Consider the following 19,089-nt stretch of genomic DNA (forward strand, 5'->3'; position numbering starts at 1 on the left):
ATTTGAACTCAGGGTCTGCACCTTGAGCCACTCCACCAGCCCTTTTTTGAGATGGGTTTTTTCGAGATAGGGTCTTGTGAACTATTTGCCTAGGCTGACTTCAAATCTTGATCCTCCTGATCTCTGCCTCCTGAGTAGTTAGGTGTCAGCCACTGGAATCTGGCTCAAATGTTTTCCTATTTAAGAAAAAAATTATGGAATATCTGAAAAACAATTCCTAAGATACTGACTTTCCCAGAAAGCTGCAATTATACAATGCATTGTGTCTATCATGTTAAAACATGCATTAGCATAAACAGAAAACCATTAAATATGCCACCATTCTTCAGATTTTGAGCAAAGATAAAATGGCAAGGGTACATCATGCTTGAACTGCAAAAGATGGGCTTGCTCATTAAGCACCATCTTTTAAGAAGCATGGATGGATGGATGGATGGATGGAGTCAGTCGTGGACACTGAGCCAGAGCGTTTTGTCACACAGCACTAACATGTCCATCAGCACTCAAAAGCAGCTTAGCCAATTAGGCAATGCACCCTACAGCCTGTCTGTCTGTTGTCCATCACTGAATACACTATAAACAACTCTGAAATGAAACAGAAGAGAAAATAAGGAACTGTAACCCCATTGTTCATATCTTCATCCATAACCATAGATTGTATTTTCTCCTCCTACAAATATATGGGAGTGACATAAAAGATAAAAACAAAAGGAAACCAACTTACAAAACACACCCTGATTCATGAAACAGAACCAACCAAAAACTACTACAATGTCATTGTAGATTCTCTTAGTCAAAACACCAATTCATTTATTAAATGATATAATTAGCCTTTATTTGCAAGTAATGAATCAGGGAGCATCTCAACTAAAAATAGAGAAGCGATAAGCTGGGTATAAACAAGGAAATAGCATAATACAAAAGGTGATTGGTAATGTCAGTTACTGATTGGTTAAGACTGAATTTTTTTTTTAAAGCCTTGTTTTGGGATTTTGCTACCATCTTTCTTCTGATTTCAAATTAATAACTTAGTTTTGGATTGGTGAACTGGAACTTTAGCAGGAGTGACTCCACTTTGGTTTGGAGTGGTTTCTGTTGGAGCCTAGTGTAATAGCTCAGTCCAGTTCATGGCATCCTGTAAGTTTTAGTTATCAGTTCTGAGATAAACTGATCAAACTATAACAAAAACAAACTCATGTAGTCTAAAAACAAGACCACAATTTGTTATACCCGTCAATACCATCCTGTGACTAACTCCAGCTCCAAGATTTATTCTAACAACCCCACCCCCAACCCACACACAGACATTGCCTTGAGACACCCCACACAGTTCCTTTTGAATGTACTCCTTTACTGCAGTAAATAAATACATCTCCTTGGCTACAGGGATGTTGCTGATATCTGTGGGCAATGTCTTTATCAAGTTTTTAAATTACAAATTTACACCTGAAAACAAAAAGAATACTACCTCAATAAACAGAACATTTCTTGAAACACGAGGACAAGAAGCAATTAATGACAGCATAGCCCCAGGCAAAAGCCACAGTGCAGAACCCATGCAGGACAGTTCTGAAGGAAGGAAGAAGACACAAGGAAGACTTTCTTGCCCAGGATGGTGATGCTAAGAACAGCAGCAGCCCTAGCAATAGGTAAGGAAACTGGGGAGGTATTCTATCAAAATTACAAACATTTGTTCATCAAAAGGCATTGATAAAGCCAGGCATGGTAGAACAGACCTGCAAGCTCAGCACTCAGGAGACTGAAGTAGGAAGATCCCAAGTTCAAGGTGAGACTGAACTACAAAGGCTACATAGTTAGACCCTGTCTCAAAAGAAAAGAGGCACTGGTAAGATAATAAATAGGCAAGCCACAGAAAATACTTGCAAAGCATGTATTTTGACAAAGGACTTGCATCTAGAATATATAAAGATTTCTTTTGCCTAAGGCAAGCAGTCTTAAGAAAGAAAAACACAGTTAAAAAACTGTCTTAAAAAAGGTTTTTGTTTTAGCAAGGTAACTGTCAGGAAGTTTTGGTGCTATAGGCTAATCCAAAAATTTATCAGACAAGAGTTTATTAAAACACAGAGGGGCAAGAGGCAGCTGAGCACCGGGTGCTACTGCACAGATATGAGGGTTGAAACAGATTTACTTTCGTAAAACTTCAAAAAGGAGCACTACACTGGAGGTCAAGACCTCCAGTTTCTATTGGACTCAACAGAGTGGAGGTGTTAGTCCTACTCCTTCCACATGTCAGGTGGGGGGATTTTTGGCCTGGGGTGGCCAGATTGGGCCTGTTATTTTAGGGGGGCTCCATTGAGTACAGGTTGGTGGGATCCTGCTGTATGTCATGAGCCATAAGCTAATGTCAACAGTCTGGGATGTGATCTCTTATCAACATCTGAGCCATCATTCTTGGCCACTATGTTTCCTAACTCCACACTTAGTCCCCGTAAATATTTACCTGTGTTCTCTGGTGATTTTTGTCAGGGTTTTGACTACTGAGGTAACTGAGTCATAACTGAATAAAAGTTCATTTAAAAGCTGGTTTATGTAAAATTTTCTAGATGACCTCGCAATAATGGCTAAACAACTATTGTCTTGGGTGATTCTAATGCAGTCACTACCTTATATGTGTCTGTGACTGGGCTATTTGGGGTCACTGACACTGTTTTCCTCACTCCCAACTGATGAGAAAATCAAAGGTTTTACTTCAAGAGCAACAACTAAACTAGTATGTATCTATAACCTTTATAGAGCTGTGATGCTGTTGCTGGTTCCTGTATATTAAATATTTTTATTTTCAAGTATATCAAGCCTTCTAAAATACAAAATTTAGATAAACTCTGTAACAAAAAAGTTAGTGGTACTGATATACTATTCTGTTAGTTGCTAAATTGCCCATCAGAATTTTAACCGTGGCTCTTTTAAGTTTTCATCATTATAGTTCTGATCCTTCTGGGGCATTTATAATCAAGTCCATGGAAAATGACCCTAATAAGTACTTAGGTGTCAACCATGTTAGCTTTATGGATGTGTTTTTGTTAGATTTTGTTCTGTATTATCCTTGTCTAGAAGCCCACTGCCTAAGAGCCACTCCTTCTAAGCCTCTTTGTTGCTTAAATTTGGACAAAAGGGTCTCGTTGGCACTGACTTCCACCTTATCTGCTTGTTACTTCTCCCCTGACGTGGGCCAAAAGCAAACAAACAAAATCCAGGAAAGAACAAATCCTCATGATGAAAAAAATAACCAATCAAGAAAGATCTTCATACCACCCTGAATGCACCCAATCTCATTCAGTCTCAGAAGCAAAGCAGGGTTGGGTCTGGTTAGTACTTGGCTAGGAGAAAGATCTTCAGAGATGCTCAGAGACAAGCAGTTTGGAGACAAAGGGGGGAAATGCCATCAAAGTTCAAATGGAGTCACTGGTGCCAGACCTCTCCAAAGTAACCAAGGCTGAGAGGTTTTAAAAAATGGTTCTTAGGCATATGTGGCTGTCTGGCATTAAAGCCTTCCAGGCACAAACTCATTTTTTTTTTTAAGACAGGGTCTTTTACTTAGAGACAAAATGATTATTTTTACTGGCTCTAGACATGTCCTTTGATACTTAAAGATGGTGTTTTTTATTTTAAGCAGTGCATTTTCTTGGATATGTATGCTGATAATATACTGTTGCCATGGTAATTCTACTCAGAAAAAAACCCCACAAAAACCCAAAAGATACTGTCTGGGTAAAAGAATAAAATGTTCAACCATTAAAACTTCATTGGAGGGGCCCTTTTGTTGTTATTTTGTCTACCCCCACTACAGTTAAAGTAGCAAAAATTGCTAGCTGGATCCACCACAGCCAAGTACAGCCAGCCTCTCCTGAGTAGGAATGCATCCCTGCCCCAGCCTCACTGTGCAAGATCACCCTCCAAAACGCCTGTGCCCTTCCTTGGCAGGACACCACTTCCCAGGAAACAACAGGGGACCACGAACAATGGGACAACAGCCCTGCTCTAGTCACTTGGAATCTGACTAGTCTACACATGGTGGAAGCTCAAACATGGGATGCACCCCTGCTCTCCTCTACACATTTGGACTCATACCTTTTAGTTCACACTTGCAAGGTTTCCCCCACGTCTGGACCTCCATACAGCTATACTTTGTATCACACACCCACCAATGGGTCAGGTGTTACATCGGCTCATACACTCCCCAGCTTTGCCAGGTTGCTGGTAAGCGATACTGGATGCTCCAGAGTAAAGAAAACAATGCAGGCCATGTTTGTCATGGAAAGTGGGGTGATGGGTCTTGTCTTGGGAGCATGTCTGATGTTACCCTGCCTGGTTCCCTTGGTACTGTCGTCCATGGGGACCATTATAGAGGCCACTACAGAGAAAAAACAGCCGCCCCTGTAATGATGCTATGAAAATACAAACCCCTGAATCAGGATGATGCTCTTTGACCCTAGGTGGGACTCAGCATCAAAGTGGGGAACGATGTAGCAGGGAGGAGGGCCAGAAAAGAAGCAAGCAAGGCTGTGTTCTGATAATGTAGCAGGGGGAGGGGATGGCATAGCAGGGAGAGAAAACTTAAAGAATCTGAACGTGAAGAAGGTCACACGGCACTGGGGGTGAAGTAGCCAATGGACTCACATGCAACCATAGATGGGTTAAACCTTGCTTCTTGCTTCTGTAACCTGCTTGCAAGGGTGTGTAAGGTGAGAGCCCCTTTGTTCTTGGGGCTCAGCCTTTGGATGTGAATCTTCTAAGCCACCAGCACACTAATAAATACTGCTTCCTGAAAAGCCTTGGTGTCCTGTTTCCCTGCACGAATATCCTATAAAAACAGAAAATGACTTCAAAACAATTCTTTAAACACTGTCCTACACAAGGACCAGCAAACCAGAAAAACCTATCCACAAAAAGAAAAAAACTAACCTTTTTTCTAATTAATATAAGGGTACTGCTTTAATGGGGCAATGGTGAAAAACCAATGCCCTAATGCCTCTGTCTCCCTCTCTCTGCCCACCACCCACACCCACACTCCTCTACTCTGGATTTTCTGGAGTGTTAATTTATAAACCTATAGACTCAACATTTGAGACATTTCCAACTTCCTTCCACATTTCCAGCACCTACTCTACTGCCTTGGTGAAAATATTCATTAAACATTTAAGTAAATGGAGCCAGGCACTGGTGCTCATGCCTATAATCCCAGCTACTCAGGAGGCAGAGATCAGGAGGATCGTGGTTCCAAGCCAGCATGAGCAAGTAGTTCTGCAAGACCCTATCTTGAAAAAAACCTTCACAATAAAGGGCTGGTGGAGTGGCTCAAGGTGTAGGCCCTGAGTTCAAGCCATGGTATTTCACACACACACACACACAAAGTTTAAGTAAATGATTTCAAGTAAACAAATACACATATTAAGTATACTGTATCACTTAACTTCCTATTTAACATACAAATGGTACAAAATGTGAAATAGTTCAAATTTTAACACTGCAACTTATTTGTAGCGAGAGAAAGAAACATCTGAAAGACATGTTTGTGTCCATGCTGGGTGGGAAGAGCAGAAGGGAGGAACAGAGTCTGTCTTGTTTTCTACAACCCCAGCACCCAACAGACTCCCAAGCAGGTACTCAGTAAGACACTTGCTCAATAAAATAAAATCAACAAAAACATGAGAAGGGGTATACCATATATACCACCCTCTGGTTTGGTCAATGCCTTCGGCAATGAAGTCTGCAGGAAAAGCATCCTCAAGCTCCCTCATTTCCAAATGGATAAAGAACCTGAGCACAGGGCATGCTGCCACTCTCGAACCAGCAGTCAAACACCTCGGAGATTCTCATCTCCAGTGTGATGGAATGGTCAGGTGGTCAATGCCATCAAACAGAAAGATGGCCACTTCTATTAATTTAAGCACAGGAGAACTCGTAGTTTAACTGCCAAGACAAAACACAAAGCCCTAATGAGATATTGCAGTCAGGTGTCCTACTGATTTGGTCAACAAGGAAGTTCTATGCAAAGTGGCTCCACAGACTTACAGTGTAGCTGGAAAAGTTCATCACTGGCGACTTTATACTGACCACGAGGGTAAAGCACAAAATTGTGTGCCTGTGGCGATGGTGATGCAAACAAACGCACTGTGCTACGAGATGTGTAAGGTGTGGCATAGAACTGATGATGGCCATACCACTGGTTTACATGTTTACTATACTCCTCATTCTTTCCTACTCCAACTTCAAAACAGCTTGCTGCTACACGGCCAGCATGCCATCTGAGTGCAGATCTGAACCTTGCTACAGATTGTGTTCTAACAAGATGTTAGGAGTGAAGTGAATCAAACATTCACAAACTGAGCTCTCTCTTTGGAGATCTGAGACCTTTGCTCCTGGTAGTTCTTCAAGCTCTGCCACTGACCCAATGCAAACTAACAAAGTTAAACAAAGTTAAAAGCAGCACTTTAGAGCCAAAGAGGTCATGCTGAGTTAATGTAAGTGCAGGCATGTTTCATTTTAGAAATCTCTGATATCTTTTAAAAGCTCATTAATGTGCCAATCTGGGCTGAAGGACAGTTATCACCAATATGGATGGCTTACTTCATAAAAGGCCACAAGTTGGTCTCTGAAAAAAAGTGCTACTTGTCTACTTTCAGACATCCTACTATCCTTACTATCAGAGAGTCCCTACATGGAGAGGATTCTAAACATTCATAGCCATCATCTCAACAGCTATCTTCTGGAGGATATGCACAAGTCTTTGCCAAAAACAACCAGCATAAGTGATATACCATAGACTGTGGTTTTAAGGCATCTTAGTTCCTTCCTGGCACCTAAATCTGGCTCTTTAACTAGAATTTTCCCAAGAAGAAATTAGAACTAAATTACTGTGCTTGAACCATACCAAAATAATCAGCCTAAATGACAAGATGTTGGGCTTCTGTCTGGGTAAGGAGTTGAGAAGAGGAGCCAGCTGGGACACCTAGACTGGGATGATCTTCTCACAGGGGTACACCACTAACAGTGACTATGAGTCATCATTCAGGGAACAGGCTTCTGCTACCTACTGGCACCCATGGCCTCTCTCTGCACTTTGTGTTCAGAACTGAAAGGCTCTGACTCAACCTACTTCACGTTGCCTTATACGTCCCTACAGGAAATGTAATTCCCACCGCTCATTAGTGCTGCAAAGTTCTCAGCACTGGACAGAAGGTCCTACAGTGGAAATGTCTGTCTGTCTACCTAAATCTTTACACACACAATTTTAGGTAAATGCTCTACCACTGAGCCACATCTCCAGCCCTCACACACAATTTTAGAAAGTCTGCAATGCTTGGTTGGGTTAACTTTTTTTTTTTAAGTTTTCCCTATTATCTACAAGGTCAGTTTAACCTTAAGTTAATGCTAAAACTAGATGTGAGGGTGTTGGAAGGAGAGCAGAGCAACACAAGAAGGAAATAATGTGTAGATGTTCCCGAGAAAAATACAAACTATATTCTTCACTTAACAGAGGAAAATTTTAAAGCTACGTTTAAACAAAAATTCATGCCATATTCACACGGCATAAACAAAGTCAACACAGGGATAAATGATCACACCTCACCTCCTCAGGAGGGGGCACTGTTTTCTTGCTCCTGGTTATTACTGAACCGAACAGGGCTTAACAGGGGACAACCATAGACTCATCAAAGACAGGATAGAAGACAGACAGAAAGTGGGGTCAGGTGTGTTGGATGCTCGGGTAGAAATGCCCAACCCTAATGCTTCTTTTCTCTTTCATTCTTTAAGGCCTTACTCCCTGCAGTTCTTTAAAACCTTGCTTAAAACCTCTTTCCTGAGACTCGTACTGTCCCATGTTTTCTCTTAGCTTATCTTCAGCCTAATCGCTCTTAAAGTCTTTTGCCCCAGGCTTGCAGCTTTTCTTTAGCATTCTCTCTTTAGCTTTCTTAAAGCCTCAGTGCTCAGATTCCAAAGTCTCCAGTCTCTATCTTGCATGGTCCCATGTTCTCTTTGGCTTTTCTTTAGCTTCTAAAGCCTACATTAAAGTTTTTTCTTTCGCTTAGCTTTCTCAGGCCTATGTTAAAGTTCTCGGTGCAGACTTTCTATCAACCCCCCTTTAGCCATTCTTTTCCCTTCAGAAATTTCTCTTTAGCAATTCTTTCTCCTTCAGTAATTCTTTTCCCTCCAAAAAGCCCCCCACACCCAAAGTCCCAAAGTAAAACCCAAAAAGCCAAAGCCCCTCTTCCTCCTTCAGGGGCCTTTCATGAACAGCAGCAAACAGGGTGGAGCAGAGGCTCTCGGGGAGGGATGTGACATTGTAACAGGAGAAACCTGCATTCCTGCTTCTCTGAACACAAGCTTAGGAGACGTAGCTGTTCTGCTTTTTCTGTTTGTGGCCAGGGACTGGGCCTATCTTGGCCTACAGATGCTGAAAGCAATTAAGCTACTTCTTGCCTTGCTTATGTCCAATTCTCACAGGCCTTCATAATCCGTTCTCCACATTCCTCAGTCTTCACTGACCACAGTGGGATGGGGGTGCCCCAGGATCTGTTTCTGGACATTGCCCAGTCAGGTGCATCCTTCAGCCAATTTCCAAACTGCTTTTCTTGCACAAACTCTGGGACCCTGCCACAAACAGATCACCAATCATGTAAGAACATTAGAAAGACATATTATAACCACATAACTTTTGTGTAATGCTTTGTGAAGTGAATGCTATGGAAACACTGAGCTTACTGCCAGGACATTATCTTCTGATATGAAGCAAGTTACTCAGCATGTAGTTCCTCACTAAATTGCCTCTGCTACGAGGCAGGCCTTCTTCCCTCTGCCATCCCTCCCACTGGTCCTTATCCCTGAAGGTTCAGCTCCACAGAAATCCTTCCCAAGTGCCAGGCTAAATCAGGGTACTCTTCTACCCCCAGGCTCCCAGTTATCCACTTCTTTTGGCACCACACCTACCACCCTTCCTTATGCAGCCAGTTCTGATGTGCACAGCCTCTCCAGGCTATCTTCCTAACATTCTATTCTATGTGGTACCTTAAACTTGTGGGGAACTAAGGAGCTTGATAGCTTTAAAAATGCAAAAACTGCCAGGCCAGTGGCTCATGCCTGTGATCCCAGCTGCTCAGGAGGCAGAGATTAGGAAGATCAAAGTTAGAAGCTAGCATAAGCAAATAGTTTGAGAGCCCCTGTCTCAAAACTAGGGCTGGTGGAGTGGCTCAAGGTGTAGGCCCTGAGCTCAAACCCCAGTACTGCACAAAAGAAAAAAAAAAAGCAAAAGGAAATATTAGAAAGTTAGAGTTTATAAGCATAACCTTTACTGCCCTGAGGGTTTCCTGATTCTCTCAACATTGAATGCTGCGTCCTTGAGAGAAGCACAGAGCAAACTCTAAACTCTCAGTGAAAAACATTCTTCTGAAACACATATATTTGAGCCTTGCTTCATTTTGCACACACATTGAAAGAACCCTGCTTGGGCTATCCTAAGTCTGTGCTTTGGCTTCTCTATTAAGCCAAGGGCAGGAGGCATAAACTACTCCAGGAACTGAAGCACCCAAAGTGCTTCAGTATAAATGGATGGACAGATACAGCCCAAAATGATGTTTATCTTGAAGATTATTATTTAAGGTTACTAGATTTGGAGCATAACCAGATTTTTTCCCAAACTCAATCAATCCTTTCACTTAGTTCTTTAACCTTCAGGCATTAATTTTTATGAGTAATATGCTGTAGAATCTAATCTGTATTTTTCCAATTAAAAAATTAAGTTGTATATTAAAAGTCATTCTATCCTGTAAATCATCTAAGTGGCAGCTGCTTATTTCCATTAGGTTTTAAATAAGACAAATGCTTCCTTACATGCTATGTCATAAGAAGATTATTACTAGCCAAGTTGCAGTGGCTCACGCCTGTAATCCCAGCTACTCAGGAGACAGAGATCAGGAGGATTGCAATTTGAAGCCAGCCCAGGCAAATAGTTCATAAGACCCTATCTTGAAAAAAACCACCACAAAACAGGGGTGGTGGAGTGGCTCAAGTGGTAAGAGTGCCTGCCTACCAAGAGTGAAGCCCTGAGTTCAAATCCGAATACCACACAAAAAAAAAGGCAATTACTTCTGTTGGGTAAGATTAAATGCTAGGGTGTATTCCTTAACATACAGAAGAGACAGCTATTACAATAAACGTAAGAGATGGCTATTACTTTGGAGAGAGTATAAATTCCACTTACTAACTACCTGCAAAGGACAGTGTGAAGAAACACAGCTCATGCTCACCAGAAACAAAGGTCGCTGTTGTTCAGAACCTGGTCCACCACATGCTCCACATGCACAAACCAGCTGGGTACTGCTTTGTAAATGAGGGGTGATATGACATGGGGAGGCAGAAAGGCAGATACAGCTGCTCAGAAGGACACAAGCAGGTGCCCATGCAAGACTGGCTTTTATCAGCTAAACATCGATCTACCATTTGATCCAGCAATACCACCCCTGGGGATATACCCAAAAGACTCTGACACAGGTTACTCCAGGGGCACATGAACACCCATGTTTGCTGCAGTGCTATTCACAATAGCCAAGTTATGGAAACAGCCAAGATGCCCCACCACTGACCAATGGATTAAGAAAATGTGGTGTCTATACACAATGGAATTTTATGCAGCCATGAAGAAGAACGAAATGTTATCATTCGCTGGTAAATGGATGGAACTGGAGAACATCATTCTGAGTGAGGTTAGCCTGGCCCAAAAGACCAAAAATCATATGTTCTCCCTCATATGTGGACATTAGATCAAGGGTAAACACAACAATGGGATTAGACTATGAGCACATGATAAAAGCGAGAGCACACAAGGGAGGGGTGAGGATAGGTAAGACACCTAAAAAAATTAGCTAACATTTGCTGCCCTTAACGCAGAGAAACTAAAGCAGATACCTTAAAGCAACTGAGGCCAATAGGAAAAGGGGAACAGGTACTAGAGAAAAGGGTAGATCAAAAAGAATTAACCTAGAAGGTAACACCCACGCACAGGAAATCAATGTGAGTCAATGCCCTGTATAGCTATCCTTATCTCAACCAGCAAAAACCCTTGTTCCTTCCTATTATTGCTTATACTCTCTCTACAACAAAATTAGCAATAAGGGCAAAATAGTTTCTGCTGAGTATTGTGGGGGTGGGGGGAGAGGGAGGGGGTAGAGTGAGTGGTAAGGGAGGGGGTGGGGGCAGGGGGGAGAAATGACCCAAGCCTTGTATGCACATATGAATAATAAAAAAAAAAAGACTGGCTTTTATCCTCTTAATAACATTACCACCATTACTACTCAGCCTACAAACATCTAAGTCTACAAAATTGTCCATATCTCTTCATGGTATCGAGAAAGTGGTAAAAGCCAATAAAGAACAAGGCTACAAAGAAAAACACAGCTTGGTGGATGACAGTTTCCTCAGGAATAATGTGAACATCAGCACAGAGGAGGAAATGGGGGGACTGAACTTCAGGGTGCTGAATGTTATATTTCCATCTGGGTATTTACACTCGATATACTAACTTCTCAATAAATTCCACTGTAAAATTTCAGAGATGATGCTCATCCTAAAAAAACTTGGCCACGGAACAAAACAGATTTCTGTATGTCTTTTTGTCACACAACTCCTGAGGAAAGAGACAGCTTTACGCATTCATAAAACTCAAAATGTGATAAGAGAGCAATTTCTGACACTAACTGTACAGGACAGCCAAGCGATGGACACCACAAATATGAAGGCATGGCACACACAAGTATATCCACAAACTTGAAGCTCCAGCTACAAAAGTCTCATCTCCTCTCTCCTCCAGCAGGAAGGGCAGCTGTGAGTGAAGGTACTGGCAAGAAGAAGTCGGCCCTGTTCCTCCAAGATCCTGATGAAATTTTTGTCAGCGTCCTGTTAAAAAAATGAAAAATTTAGTCATTAAAACATCCTGCGATACTTAGTAACAATGTAATTTCATTATTAAAATCTGACATTTTGTTTCGGATAGAAGACACAAATAACACATGTCATTTAAAAGTAATGTGTTGAGGCTGCTAGGGCCGTGACCCAGGGGGAGAGGACTGCCCAGCACGCCCAAGGCCCAGGGATCGATCCCCAGCTGCAGGTAAAAATATTGCTGCCCAAGGAAACCCAGAGTAAAAGCACAAAGATCCGTATTATAAAATGGTCACAGCAACTTTATCATAAAAAAACGGACAACTCTATAACGTGTAGCAAAAGATCTGCCTTGTAATCCTAGCTACTCAGGAAGCAGAGATAGGGAGGATTAGTTCAGTTAGCATGACCCTATCTCAAAAACACCCAACACAAAACAGACCTGTCTGAGTGCCTCAAGTGTTAGACTGCCTGCTTGCAAGGGTGAGGCCCTGAGTTCAAACCCCAGAACCACCAAAACATAAAAATAACATTAAGAAAGAATGCAGAAATTGTAGACCATTTGCTGTTTTATAAAAACACTGTATGGAAGGTGGTAAACAAACTCAAGGTTACCCACATCACATGGAGAATCTTTAAGACATGTTCAACACACAAGGTAAGGTACAGAGGAGCAGTGATTTTAAAAACATGCAGAATGTAAATTCTGAGATACTTATGTAGATAATGACAGTATACAAGTAGATGTGGGAATGAACACCAAATTCAACATGGGGATAACTTTCAGGATGTGACACAGGCCACAAATAAGCACATGAACATAGGTAAAACACAGAGGGCAGAGACCACAAGTGATACGGCTCAAGGGCTAACTCTACCAAACTCTGAGCATGGCTCTTCCTTCTACACAACTACTTCTGCTCACCATCCCTAAAGGATCCCAGCTGTCCCCCTCAACAGAGACTCCTGACCAAGGCCTATGCCACATACCAGCATGAAATAGCCAAAGATTCCCCATTTCAAAAAGATTTCAGGGCCTCTAGTCCTTTAAGGGACGTTAGCAGCAGATAACGTGCAGTTAAGTGCTAGTGGTGGGCATATGCACAGAGAACCTAAAATGCATGATTCTTCAGAGTCACCTAGAGAAAAACACTTAAAAGGCCTCTGTTACGATCAAAGTAGCCCTCCGAGCTCATGGGATAATGCAAGATATTTTTGAGTAGAGAAAATACCACAAGACAAAGCCAGTTAAACCAGGCAGTAAGTACTAAGATATAAAAAGTGAGCTGGGCACCGGTGGCTTATGCCTAGCTACTCATGAGGTAGAGATCAGGAGGATCGCAGTTTGAAGCCAGCCCAGGCAAACAGTTCTCAAGACCGTACCTTGAAAAAAACCCAATACAATCAGGGCTGGCATAGTGGCTCAAGTGGTAGAACACCTGTTTAATAAACATGAGTCTCTGAGTTCAAACCCTAGTCCCACCAAAAATAACCAAAAATCATACTGCAAAAGGCACATCAGAAATTCATTGGGGAGAAGCCTACAAGAATAATCTAAAAGAAGAAATGTCCCGTCCTGCAGGACACATCAGCGTGGGTAGCGAACCTAGAAGGGGAAGAATGAAGGGACAAGAGACACGAAGGAGACAGCAAGACAGGAGTTCTGATCAAGCTGCAAAATTTTATTGTTCATACAGGGGTATTTATGTGCTGAGGGAGTGAGGGGTATGAGGAGGTGCAGGCTGGTTGGCTGGTTCTGCTATAGGGTGCCCGTTCGTGCCGGCGGCAAGGTAAACTCCCGGAAGAGAAGCAGGGACGGCGCCATCTTGTGCTGGAGATGGAGAAGTTGGGACAAACAACCGCAAAATGTTCCAGGGCAAGGTCAAGACAGAATGGCTCACAAAGGGAGCCTTGTCTCCGACATTTCCCCCTTATTCTTATACAAACATGACCAGAATATGTCGGCTTATTGAGAGGGGATGACAGAGGCCCAGTTCCTCAGGGTGGAGATCATTTTTGCTTTGTAAGCAAGCGTCCTTGCTAAGTTCTCAAGAGAATCTCCTCGGCATGTTTTTTGAGGAGGCGGATTTTTTAGGAGCATGCCAACCGCCATGCACCAGGGCATGTCATACAGAGGTCTTGGGTCTGGGGATCCTAGGATCCACCCTCCTGCAGTCTTACCTGCACCCTCATTTAGAAAAGCCTTTATGATCACTCTCCCTGGGTGCTGCCTCCCCCAAGCAGAGGGGCCCAGTGGAGGAGGGCCCAATGGGCGATGAGTGGTCAAGAATGTTATATAAGAAGAGGGGGTGGCAGAGAGAAAATTTGGAAACCCAGATGGAGCATTTAGCGAGTTTCTATTGAAAGGAAGGTCTCAGGAGCACGGTCTTCCATATCCAGGCGATGATAATGGACCTGTATAGGCTTAGAGGCTAAAGTGTTAATTTGTTCTTTAATGAATTGTATCAGCCTGTTTATAATGCAGGGCCCTATGATCACAATTAAAAGTAGACCTAGCAAGGGGCCTAATAGTGGAAGAAGGTAGGGTAGAATTCCATTAAGCCCAGTCCAGAGGGGGTTTTCAAATAGCTCCCTTCGTCTCTTTTCTAAATCTTCTTGAAGCTGTTTAATTTTGGTGCGTACTATGCCTGATTTATTGGCATAAAAGCAGCATCTTTCCCCTAAGGCCAAGCAGATACCTCCCTGGTTGGCTGTTAGCAGATCTAAGCCTCGCCTGTTCTGAAGGACCACTTCTGCCAGGGAGTCTATTTGGTCCTGTAAATCCTTAATGGTTCCAGATAGAGTTTGTACATCATTTATAAGTTGTTGAGATAGGCGACGGTAAGAGTGTATAGCCATGCCTAAGCCAGCTGTACCTGTGCCTATAGCTGCTGTTATTCCAAGGCTGGCAAGGAGCGGTAAGGCTTGTATTGCCCGTTTATGTCTTTTAATTAAGGTGTCTAAGCTAGGAATGGGCAGAGGTTCATCTCCTGAGACAACAGTAATATCTGGGAGTAATAAGGCAACAACACAGCCACCAGTCCAATTTGCTGGAAGCCTGGGGAAGGCTGAGTTTCCTCCACACAAAAAAACTGTACCGTTGGGGGGACAAAGAGCTGGGGTGGGTGAGGAATAATTTAGAACTGATGAGCAATTTCTAAAAGAACTAACCCCAACGTCAATATCATAAGAATTATTTTGCATCCTGCCTTGAAGGCATACTGTAGGTGCATCCATAGGCTGTACTTTAAAGGGAAGTCCAGATTGGCAGGTATCCTGATTATTTACGGTGGAGTTAACAGGTATTGCCATGGGCATTATTGCTCCTGTGGTCATGCAAAGCCAGCAATCCTTAGCAAGGGTGGGGTTGGAAGTGTTAAGCAAGGAGAAGGTACTTCCCAAAATATCTAATGTATTGGGATCTAAATCTGGAATCTGAGATTTAGGCAACATTAAGGGGTGATATGTGAGTTCAGGGATTTGGGGTTTTAAAAGCTCGATTATTTGAAGATGTTTGACAGCATCCGTGGGTCCTCCACCGTCAGAGACCCCTGTAGGAGGGCGGGAAGCCGTCTGCATAGCATTTTGCCCAATTTTAACAAGTTTTAAAGTACCATTATCAAAGGGTGCACTTTTGAGAATGTCATTAATCAAGTTCCAATAAGAAAAGGCAGTCACAGGGACCTTTTCGGGGCCAAGAGATTCATAATAGTCTTTTAAACAGTCTCCGACCCGGAGCCATCTTTTACCATCAATGGTTCCTTCGAGAGGAAACCAAGGACATAAATCTCCTATGTAACAAAATAATGACCTCAAGTCTTTTTTCTTAACACGCGCCCCTCGTGTCTTGAGGGCCTCCTTGAGGCCTGAAAGAAACAAATCATGTGACGACACTGCTTGTCCCAGGGTGGGTCACTCACCGTTCGCCGTCCTCACTCTCCTCCTGGATCTGTCTCTCGGTTGCGTTTGCCGAGGCGATCGCGAACTCTGCTTGGGCCCAAGCCTTCCCAGAGGACGGTGTTCTCCCCGCAATCAAAGGAATAGCTACAGCCACATTGGGCGCCAGATGTCCCGTCCTGCAGGACACATCAGCGTGGGTAGCGAACCTAGAAGGGGAAGAATGAAGGGACAAGAGACACAAAGGAGACAGCAAGACAGGAGTTCTGATCAAGCTGCAAAATTTTATTGTTCATACAGGGGTATTTATGTGCTGAGGGAGTGAGGGGTATGAGGAGGTGCAGGCTGGTTGGCTGGTTCTGCTATAGGGTGCCCGTTCGCGCCGGCGGCAAGGTAAACTCCCGGAAGAGAAGCAGGGACGGCGCCATCTTGTGCTGGAGATGGAGAAGTTGGGACAAACAACCGCAAAATGTTCCAGGGCAAGGTCAAGACAGAATGGCTCACAAAGGGAGCCTTGTCTCCGACAAAGAAATACTACAGGTAGTCAATGAGAATTTTATAGAGATGATACTGGATATGGTCAACCAAAATGTACAGGAGACACTCAAGAAATTCCAAGACAACAAAAATAGAGAATTTGAAAAAGCACAAGAAGAAATAAAAGAAACCATAAAAGCACTGTATAAACACCAAAGTGAAACAAAGAACACGATTAATAAAGAGATAAACGAACTCAGGACAAAAATAGAGAACATTAAAGAGGAAACGACCCAGGATATGGAAAACCTCAGAAAAAAGAATGAAACAGAACTGCAAAACAAAATGGAAGGCCAATCGAGCAGAATACAACAAACAGAAGACAGAATGTCAGAACTCGAGATGAAATGGTAATTAAAGGAAAAAAACCGAAGAACTATTAATTAAACAACCCAAGACCTGTGAAAAGAAAATGCAAGAACTCACTGACTCCATCAAAAGACCAAACTTGAGAATCATGGGCATCGAAAAAGGAGAAGAGGTGCACGCAAAGGGAATGCGCAATATATTCAACAAAATAGTAACAGAAAACTTCCCAAATCTAGAGAAATCTATTCCCATGCAGATGCAAGAGGCCACCAGAACACCAAACAGACCAGACCAAAATAGATCTACCCCACGGCATATTATCATTAAAACAACAGATACAAAGAACCGAGAAAGAATACTGAAGGCTGTAAGAGAGAAAAAACAAATAACATGCAAAGGTAAACCCATCAAAATCACAGCACACTTCTCAACAGAAACATTAAAAGCAAGAAGAGCTTGGGGTGAGATATTCCGGGCACTGAATGAAAATAACTGCAACCTCAGGATACTCTACCCAGCAAAACTATCATTCAAAATAGATGGAGCTATAAAAGTCTTCCATGATAAGCAGAAACTAAAACAATATGTGACCACAAAGCCACCACTACAAAAGATTCTTCAAGGGCTTCTGCACACAGAAGGTGAAACCCAACATAACCATGAAAAGACAGGCAGCACCAAACTACAGGAAAAGAAAAAGCAAGAAAGTAGAGAGTAACCTCAACTTAGGTACACACAATCAAACCTTCAAATAACTAAATGACAGGAATCACCACATACCTATCAGTACTAACACTTAATGTTAACAGACTTAATTCACCCATCAAAAGGCACCATTTGAAGAACTGGATTAAAAAGGAAGGAAGATCCAACAATTTGCTGCTTACAGGAGACCCATCTCACCGACAGAAATAAGCATAGCCTCAGGATGAAAGGCTGGCCCCCCAAAACAGGCAGGAGTGGCAATACTTATCTCTGACAAAGTAGCCTTCAAACCTACATTGATCAAACGAGAAAAAGAAGGACATTCCATACTAATAAAAGGGGAAATAGACCAAAACGAAATAACAATTATCAACCTATATGCACCCACTGTCAATGCACCCAATGTCATCAAACATACCCTGAAGGACCTAAAAGCATACGTTAACTCCAACACAGTGGTTGTGGGAGACTTTAACACCACATTATCATCAACAGATAGGTCATCCAAACAAAAAAATCAATAAAGAAATCCTAGATGTAAAATATACCATAGATCACATGGACCTAGTTGATGTCTACAGAACATTTCATCCAACCTCTACACAACATAGATTCTTCTCAGCAGCCCAAAGAACCTTCTCCAAAATAGATCATATCCTAGGGCACAAAGCAGCCTCAGCAAATATAAGAGAATAGAAATTATACCATGCATTCTATCTCATCACAATGCAATAAAACTAGAACTCAACAACAAAAGTAAAGACAAAAAACATGCAAACAGCTGGAAACAGAATAACTCCCTGCTTAATGAACAATGGGTCATTGAGGAAATAAAGAGAGGAAATTTAAAAGTTCCTGGAAGTCAACGAAAATGAAAACACAACCTACTGGAACCTATGGGACACAGAAAAGGCAGTCCTGAGAGGAAAGTTTATAGCCCAAATCAAAGACCTAATGATACATCTCAAACTCCTAGAAAAACAAGAACAAGCAAATCCCAAAACAAATAGAAGGAGAGAAATAATAAAAATAAGAGCTGAAATCAATGAAATAGAAACCAAAAAAACCATGCAAAGAATTAATGAAACAAAAAGTTGGTTCTTTGAAAAATAAACAACATCGACAGACCCCTGGCAAACCTGACTAAAATGAGGAGAAAAAACCCAAATTAGTAGAATCAGGAATGCAAAAGGGGAGATGACAACAAACACCATCAAAGTCCAGGAAATCATCAGAGACTACTTCGAGAACCTATATTCAAGTAAATTCGAAAATCTTAAAGAAATGGACAGATTTCTAGATACTTACGATCATCCAAAACTGAACCAAGAGGATATTAATCACCTGAATAGATATATAACACAAAATGAAATTGAAGCAGCAATGAAGCGTCTCCCCAGAAAGAAAAGTCCAGGACCTGATGGATTCTCTGCTGAATTCTATCAGACCTTTAAAGAAGAACTGACACCAACCCTCCTTAAACTGTTCAACGAAATAGAAAGGGAAGGAAAACCGTCAAACACATTTTATGAAGCCAGTATTACACTTATCCCAAAATCAGGCAAAGACCTCCAAAAAGGAGAACTACAGGCCAATCTCCTTAATGAACATGATGCAAAAATCCTCAACAAAATAATGGCAAACCGAATTCAACAACACATCAAAAAGATCATTCACCAGGACCAAGTAGGTGTCATCCCAGGAATGCAAGGGTAGTTCAACATACGAAAATCAATAAATGTAATA

This window comes from Castor canadensis, chromosome 13, assembly GCF_047511655.1.
Source record: "Castor canadensis chromosome 13, mCasCan1.hap1v2, whole genome shotgun sequence".
Taxonomy (NCBI): Eukaryota; Metazoa; Chordata; class Mammalia; order Rodentia; family Castoridae; genus Castor; species Castor canadensis.